Below are 8149 nucleotides of genomic sequence, written 5' to 3'. Positions count from 1 at the left end.
AACCAAATTCCTCTGCCACCGCAGGACATATTTAACCAAAATTGAAAGCACACATACTAACTAAAATAATTCAACACATATTGGTCCCTCAGCAGCCGACCACTGTCGTCATCAGGGAAGATTGCCGGATTGTCCCAGTCCATGGCTGGTGGCACTCTGGGGGCCCTCTCCTTCCTCAGGCAGGCCACATTGTGGAGGACAGCACAAGCCACAGTAATATCACATGCCCTAACAGGGCTGACCCTTAATTTGTGAAGGCAGTGAAAGCGTGCCTTCAGGAGGCCAAAGGTCATTTCAACTCTGGCCCTGGTCCTGGCATGGGCATGGTTGTAGGCCTGCTGTGCTTCCTGGGGGTCTGTGAAAGGTGTCAGGAGAAAAGGCTGGCAGCCATACCCCCTGTCTCCCAGCAACACACCAGAGAATTCACCTGTCAACACAAAATCTCATCATTACTACCTCATAAACACAGTGATATTCTTGACACAGCCATGATGGTAATAAATAGGGGTTGTGTGGCTTACCTTGTGATAGGCACTGATAGATTTCAGAGGCACTGATAGATTTCAGAGGCCCGAAAGATTCTGGAGTCATGGACTGAGCCAGGCCATTTTGCCACAACATTGCTGATCACTCAGTCAGCATTGCAGACCATCTGAAATCATAAGATGAGGAATATTACACCAATCAATGCACATCACTGGCAATGCAGAGTGTTCGTCAATGGACAATATCAAAAAGTTATGTTCACCTGAACATTAATGCTGTGAAAGGATTTCCTATTCACAAAATCGGCCTCATGGGCACCTGAGGGGGCTTTTATCCTTATGTGTGTGCAGTCCACTGCACCAATGACATTGGGGAAACCTGTCACACAAAGTAATGAGTATCCTACTATGTGTTAACAGTTGTCCTGTAATTTGTAGATCCTCTTACCTGCAATCCTATAGAACTCCTCTTTGATGTCACAGAGTCTTCTGTGGCCAGGGAAGGAGATGAAGACATCTGCTAATGCTTTGATAGCCAGACACACACTCCTTATTGTGTGGCAAATTGTGGCCTTGTTCGGCTGTTCTGCATCCCCCACTGAGTACAGGAAGGCTCCACTAGCAAAAAAGCGCAAGGCCACACAAACCATTTGCTCCACACTCAGTGCATGGCTCCGTGCAGTGCGGTGCTTAATCCTGGGACCCAGTAGTCTGCATAGATACCTGATGCCATCTGCAGAAAACCTGTATCTTTCATATAGATGGTCATCAGGGAAGGCCAGTGGGTCCAACCGGTCCCTGAAGACCCTTTCTCGCCTGAAGGCTCTCCTCAGCACAAGTGCTTCTTCATCCACCACATCTCGCACGAATGGGCATGCCATTGTCAGAGCAGAAAGGAACACACAATTTTGGGCCTTCATATAGGCTAGTGGCCACACCTGGTGCTGGGGGGGTGGGCAAAAGAGGGCGATGCCTTATAACTATGACTTGGTTGTACTGATTGCTGGGAAAATAAAAAAAACCTTAGAAAGATGCCACCGTCCTGTGTGCTCACAATAAGAGCTCATATGTCATGGCTCACTTGACTTTACGAGAATATACCTAATTTTTATTTTGAGCTGTGTCATCTTCTTGGAGCTGGGGGAGGAAAGAAAAATAATGATTAATACGTGTGTTACAGTTAGCATACAGTGTACATTGAAGGCATATCTCACCTCCCTCTCAAGTTTTTTTATTTCAAGGTCCAGTTTCCTAATTGTCCTCTTTTATTTCAGACTCCAGTGCAAGATTTTCCATCTTTTTCTTCTTGTACTGAATGTCTATGTCTGCCAGTTCTATTTGGCGCCGGAGGTGGTTGCCATACAACTTTCTGATAGCTTGTGAGCTCTGTGAACACAATACAATTAGCGCAGCTGGAATTTGGCAGGATGTGGTGTCCTTTTATTAATACGCACTATGTTGCCAGGCTGGTTTTCCCACTGTATAGCATCTGGGTCCTGTAAAATAAATTAGATTTTTTGATTTTGATGAGGACTCCTCACCATTGTAGAGTAAATAGTACTTTCACAGTCTTAACATGATACCTCATGCCTTCTGGAATCCAGAGATGGTCTCCTCCTCATCATCGTCTCCATCATGTGCTGTTGCTGCTGCACTGGGGCCTTCACCCTATCACATTTAATCGGATTCATATTGAAGCTAGTAGACAAGACATGCCAGGCCTACAGTATGCCTTTGATGGAGTACTCACTGGATCAGCATCGTCTGGTGCTTGTGCTGGTGGCTCTAACAGGAACACAGTGCTGCCAGACACTGCAAGGCAATAGGTAAACCAAAGTCAGACAGTCCAAATTGATTCAATATGAATGTGGTTGTATCCCATGTAGAGATGGAAGGACATACCTTGAATGAAGCGGGTGGCATCTTGGGAGGAACCTATGCTCGTCTCTTTCCCCCCAGGGATCCCCTCTAAGACGGGCCTGCCTTTATTTAGCTCCAAGGCCATGTCCTCTGCTGGGGTAAGGTCAGCCTTTGGTGACCCACCACCCGTGCCTTGTCTGTGGGTATTCTTTTTCAATGCTAAAACAGTACAGACAATGTGTGAGCAGGCACCTTCTGGGTACAATATATGCTTGTGCTTTGTTAAATATTAGTCAGGGACCATACCATTCTGCAGAATGTTCTTGTATTTGATTTTGACCTGCTGCCATGTCCGTTTTGGCCCGTTCATGTTTAATCTACACACACACACACACACATTTAATGGAGTCACACTGCAAAAAATTACTTGGTATTTTTGTCTTGTTTTCAGTAAAAATATTAAAAAATGTATCATAGCTTTATACAGTGTGATGGAGTTACTTTACACAATTTCACTCATATCTGCAGTGCATTTCAATTAAATTTAACCGTTTCATAATTACAGTACAACTGCATTTTTGGAGATGTGAATTAAATATTTGAATTGTAATTGTGATGTTTCAGCGGAGCGGTGAGTGTGTAATTGTGCACTACTTACGCATTCAGGCGGTCTGCAATACTTTGCCACGCTTTATCACTGTGGCGGTGTTGCCTTTCTTCTTAATTATATCTTTTACCTCCTCGTATGCCCCCATGAGGATTTGTGCTTCCGACGGGGAAAAGTACGCGGCTCTAGTTGCCATGGTAAATCAGTTAATCTGTGATCTGTGGCGGGGTCTATTTGAGTGAGCCGTGAGCGCGCACCTATCCAGGATTGGTTTCACCTGGTTTAATGAATCCGTGTCTGCTCATCCTGGCTTGGTCTTTGTGCAACCAATTAAGCCTGGACGCACATGTTTTGGCTTCATTGAGCTCAGCTGAGTCATTTATCCCGGATGTCTTAATTCTACTTTTGTGCAACAGGCCCCAGGTCTCATTTATAGCTTCACGGCCGTTATTTGTTTTTGTGTTCAGTACTTTCTTTAATTAAATATTCATCATGAACACATACCACGCCGCATTGTGGTCCTCCGATCCTTCTCGCCTCTTCATCCGACCGAGCCCTCCCTAACCCGGACGACGCTAGGCCACTGCGCCACCCGGGAGGCTTTCATAGCTCTTTTCATTCAGCTGATACTGATTATGGTGTCTACTTAGATTACATTTAGGATCAATATGGTGATTTTGATTGATAAATACTCTCATTGTATTTCGGGCACTGAAGGATTCAATTAATGTGCCACTTCTAATGACAAACTCAAAGAATAATACAGATTGTCACAAATAAAACAATTACTTTTTAAAACTCTTAGCGGAAACAACCAAAATACAATTTTGTAGATAAGTACTGCCACAGATAAAACAATGAGACAAATATTTCACTGGATGTATAAATGTGAAGCATCCGGTTGGCGTTTCCACTTACTACCAAATATGGTAGTGAGAGGAAGCCCACTCGCGGGCAGTGGGAGAAGATGGACCGAGATGGATTTTGGCTGATATTCTGCAAATCTTCTCATGAATTAAACATGTGATCTCAATTTTTTTATTTTACCTTTATTTAACTAGGCATGTCAGTTAAGAACAAATTCTTATTTTCAATGATGGCCTAGGAACTGTGGGTTAACTGCCTGTTCATGGGCAGAACGACAGATTTGCACCTTGTCAGCTCGGGCAGTTGAACTTGCAACAGTTGCAATACAGTTTCTGTTCCCAAAATTACAATATGTTATGAACAGAACGGACAAAATTGACGACTTTACACTTTGCAAAAGTTTCGAAGGAGTGCAAAGGCGAATTTAGTCATTACACACTTCACAGAGTAAGCATTCCCAAATGGAAAAATGCTGATGTATACTAGAACGCAACAGTAGGATATCGCCAGCGCGTGCTTGGCTCTGCCCCCCTCCTTGCTTGTTCTGCCCACTATGACTCTTTTGTTCCCATTTGAAAAGGACAAGCTGTCATCTTTCTTGGTTTAGCTATAAACGTCTTTGGTACTGCTCATCATATTAAAGTGAAGGCTTCTGGCAGATGAAGTTCAACTCAACCAGCATCCTCTCAATAATCTGGGACTGCCCTCTAGTGGAAGATTTGTCCAATTACACACACATTTCACTGACATTGGGATTAAGTTTCATTAGGAATAACCAGTGGTGGAAAAGTACCTAACCGTCAATCTTGAATAAAAGTAAATATATCTTAATTGAAAATGACTCAAGTAAAAGTGAAAGTCACCCAGTAAAATCCTACTTGAGTAAAAGTCTAAAAGTATTTGGTTTTAAATATATTTAAGTATTAAAAGTAAATGTAATTGCTAAAATATACTTAAGTATCAAAAGTAAAAGTATAAATCATTTCAAATTCCTTATATTAAGTTAACCAGAGGGCACCATTTTCTTGTTTGTTTTTTTACTTAAGGATAGCCAGGGACACTCTCCAACACTTTAAACTAAGTTTGTGTTTAGTGAGTCCACCAGATCAGATACAGTAGGGATGACCAGGGATGTTCTCTGTTTAGTGAGTCCACCAGATCAGAGGCAGTAGGGATGACCAGGGATGTTCTCTGTTTAGTGAGTCCACCAGATCAGAGGCAGTAGGGATGACCAGGGATGTACTCTGTTTAGTGAGTCCACCAGGTCAGAGGCAGTAGGGATGACCAGGGATGTTCTCTGTTTAGTGAGTCCACCAGGTCAGAGGCAGTAGGGATGACCAGGGATGTTCTCTGTTTAGTGAGTCCACCAGATCAGAGGCAGTAGGGATGACCAGGGATGTTCTCTGTTTAGTGAGTCCACCAGATCAGAGGCAGTAGGGTTGACCAGGGATGTTCTCTGTTTAGTGAGTCTGCCAGATCAGATACAGTAGGGATGACCAGGGATGTTCTCTGTTTAGTGAGTCCACCAGATCAGAGGCAGTAGGGATGACCAGGGATGTTCTCTGTTTAGTGAGTCCACCAGGTCAGAGGCAGTAGGGTTGACCAGGGATGTTCTCTGTTTAGTGAGTCTGCCAGATCAGATACAGTAGGGATGACCAGGGATGTTCTCTGTTTAGTGAGTCCACCAGATCAGAGGCAGTAGGGATGACCAGGGATGTTCTCTGTTTAGTGAGTCTGCCAGATCAGATACAGTAGGGATGACCAGGGATGTTCTCTTGATAAGTGTGTGAATTAGACCATTTTCCTGTCCTGCTAAGCATTGAAATTTAATGAGTACTTTTGGGTGTCAGGGAAATGTATGGAGTAAAAAAGTACATCATTTTATTTAGTAATGTAGTGAAATTAAAGTAAAAGTTGTCAAAAACATAAATAGTGAAGTAAAGTACACATACACCAAAAATCTACTTTCAAGTTTTTGTCCTGAAGTACTTAACCACCACTGCATCTGACAAACAACCAATCAAATGTATTTTATAAAGTCCTTCTTACATCAACAGTTGTCACAACATTTCTATGCAGAACCCCAGCATAAAACCCCAAAGAGCAAGCAATGCTGGGGCAGGAGCACGGTGGCCAGGAAAAACTACCAAGAAGGCAGGAACCTAGGAGAAAACCTAGAGAGGAACCAGGCTCCAAGGGATGGCCTGTCCTCCTTTGGCTACACAGTTACAATACATCACAGACATACGCTGGACATATTAAAAGCTATACACTCTTAGAAAAAAAGGCTTCCAAAATGATTTTTTTGACTGTCCCCATAGGAGAACCCTTTTTGGTTCCCTCTAGAACCTTCTGTGGAAAGGGTTGTAAATGGAACCCAAAAGAGTTCTACCTGGAACCAAAAAGGGTTCTTAAAATTGTTAACTGACGAACCCTTTTAGGTTTTAGATAGCACCTCCTTTTCAAAGAGTGTAGACACCACACGAAGACACTAAATAGTAATAAATACCCTGGCAGTGGGGATCAGTCTTTTTGTATTGACTGTTAAACCGTAGGCTTGATCATGGGGACTTTTCAGAAAGGTGAAAGAAGGACCCCTATGTGTATGGCAGGCGTCACAAGGCTTGTTTAGCCCGACCACTTCCTCCCGCTCCAGCTCACACGAGACGAGACCCAGGACCTCTGCCTTGCAAACTCACGTGCCCTCTCAATGTTCTGAACAGTTGTACCACTGAAAAGTTACATTTGCATACAGCATTTGCATAGAGCATTGTCAACTAAAAGGGACATGTTTTTTTTAATGTAACCTTTATGTAACTAGGCAAGTCAGTTAAGAACAAATTCTTATTTACAATGATGGGTTAACTGCCATGTTCAGGTGCAGAATGACAGATCTTTACGTTGTCAGCTCTGGGATTTGACCCGGCAACCTTTTGGTTATTGGCACAACGCACGAACCATTAGGCTACCTGTCACCCCGGCAGTTAGCTACAACCGTTAGCTATAACAGTTCCTGTACCTCCTATGTGCCCCATCAGTAGTGTGTACCAGGTGGGTGAGGCTGTGTGGACCGGAGATTGGATGAGGAAGTACTCAGCTGTTGTCTCCTTCCCGAACAGCCTACACAGAGACAGCAGCTGATTAAATACATATACACACACACACACACACACACACTGTATTAGCCCATACTGTGCATCACAATTATAATGCTTCCATCCAATTATAATGCCAATATTATGTACAACTGCTGTGTTGTATTGATTTTCCGATACCCACAGAGAGCAATTAATACATTCAGAAACAATGACCTGAGAAGATACAGGATTCACTCATAAACACTAATTCACCTACATAAGTAAACAGGTATATCAGATATAACAGGTATAACAAATATGTTTAACGTCCACACACTATGCATATGGTTAACAATACATGTGCAGCCTTTCATACATACAGTATCCACACTCACATGTAAACCCAAAGAAACACAAAAATCCAGTAGTCCTGTTCAGTGCCAGCCCCAGTGTCTGGTTCAGATGGGCTGTGCCTTGTCCCCCAGGACATTTGTCTCAGTAACCTGCGTGCTCATATCGACAGTGAAGCTGAACAGGCACATGGGTGGAGTCCACCATATTATTTGTATTTGGTTGAATTTATTAGATATTTCAAATCCATCTGTCAGTAATCTATAAATACCCAGGGTAACAGCAACAAAGATAAACATCATAGTGATCATGCATGAGAGGTCACGCACTCCCTCATCTCTCCTTTCTGCAGGAATCAAATCCTTGGCTGTTCTGTTCCCGTTCAACCCTGTGCTTATTATCACATAAAACAGAGGTCCAATTTGGCCTTACCAATTGGATTCGGTGAAGACAGCTGCTGAGTGGGGCTGTGTTAGTACGTGGGCAGATTGCTGCTGAGTGGGGCTGTGTTAGTACGTGGGCAGATTGCTGCTGTGTGGGGCTGTGTTAGTACGTGGGCAGATTGCTGCTGTGTGGGGCTGTGTTAGTACGTGGGCAGATTGCTGCTGAGTGGGGCTGTGTTAGTACGTGGGCAGATTGCTGCTGTGTGGGGCTGTGTTAGTACGTGGGCAGATTGCTGCTGTGTGGGGCTGTGTTAGTACGTGGGCAGATTGCTGCTGTGTGGGGCTGTGTTAGTACGTGGGCAGATTGCTGCTGTGTGGGGCTGTGTTAGTACGTGGGCAGATTGCTGCTGTGTGGGGCTGTGTTAGTACGTGGGCAGATTGCTGCTGCGTTTCTTTCACAGGAATCAGAGAAACGCCTACGTCTCACTTCGTAGGGACACTTGGTCTCTCAGCAGCTCC

The 8149-nt window shown here is 43.8% G+C and overlaps 1 long non-coding RNA gene across 1 annotated transcript; it reads right to left on the bottom strand.

Moving 5' to 3' along the window:
• Nucleotides 1-849: 849 nt before the first annotated feature.
• Nucleotides 850-2092, bottom strand: LOC135527511 (uncharacterized). The gene is made up of 4 exons (XR_010453442.1): nucleotides 2069-2092; nucleotides 1940-1981; nucleotides 1700-1871; nucleotides 850-1622 (listed from the first exon to the last, which is right to left on the bottom strand). It is a non-coding gene; the product is annotated as an uncharacterized LOC135527511 (long non-coding RNA).
• Nucleotides 2093-8149: the final 6057 nt, after the last annotated feature.

Source organism: Oncorhynchus masou, chromosome 33 (assembly GCF_036934945.1).
Source record: "Oncorhynchus masou masou isolate Uvic2021 chromosome 33, UVic_Omas_1.1, whole genome shotgun sequence".
NCBI lineage: Eukaryota > Metazoa > Chordata > Actinopteri > Salmoniformes > Salmonidae > Oncorhynchus > Oncorhynchus masou.
This window is presented reverse-complemented; position numbering and strand designations above follow the sequence as displayed.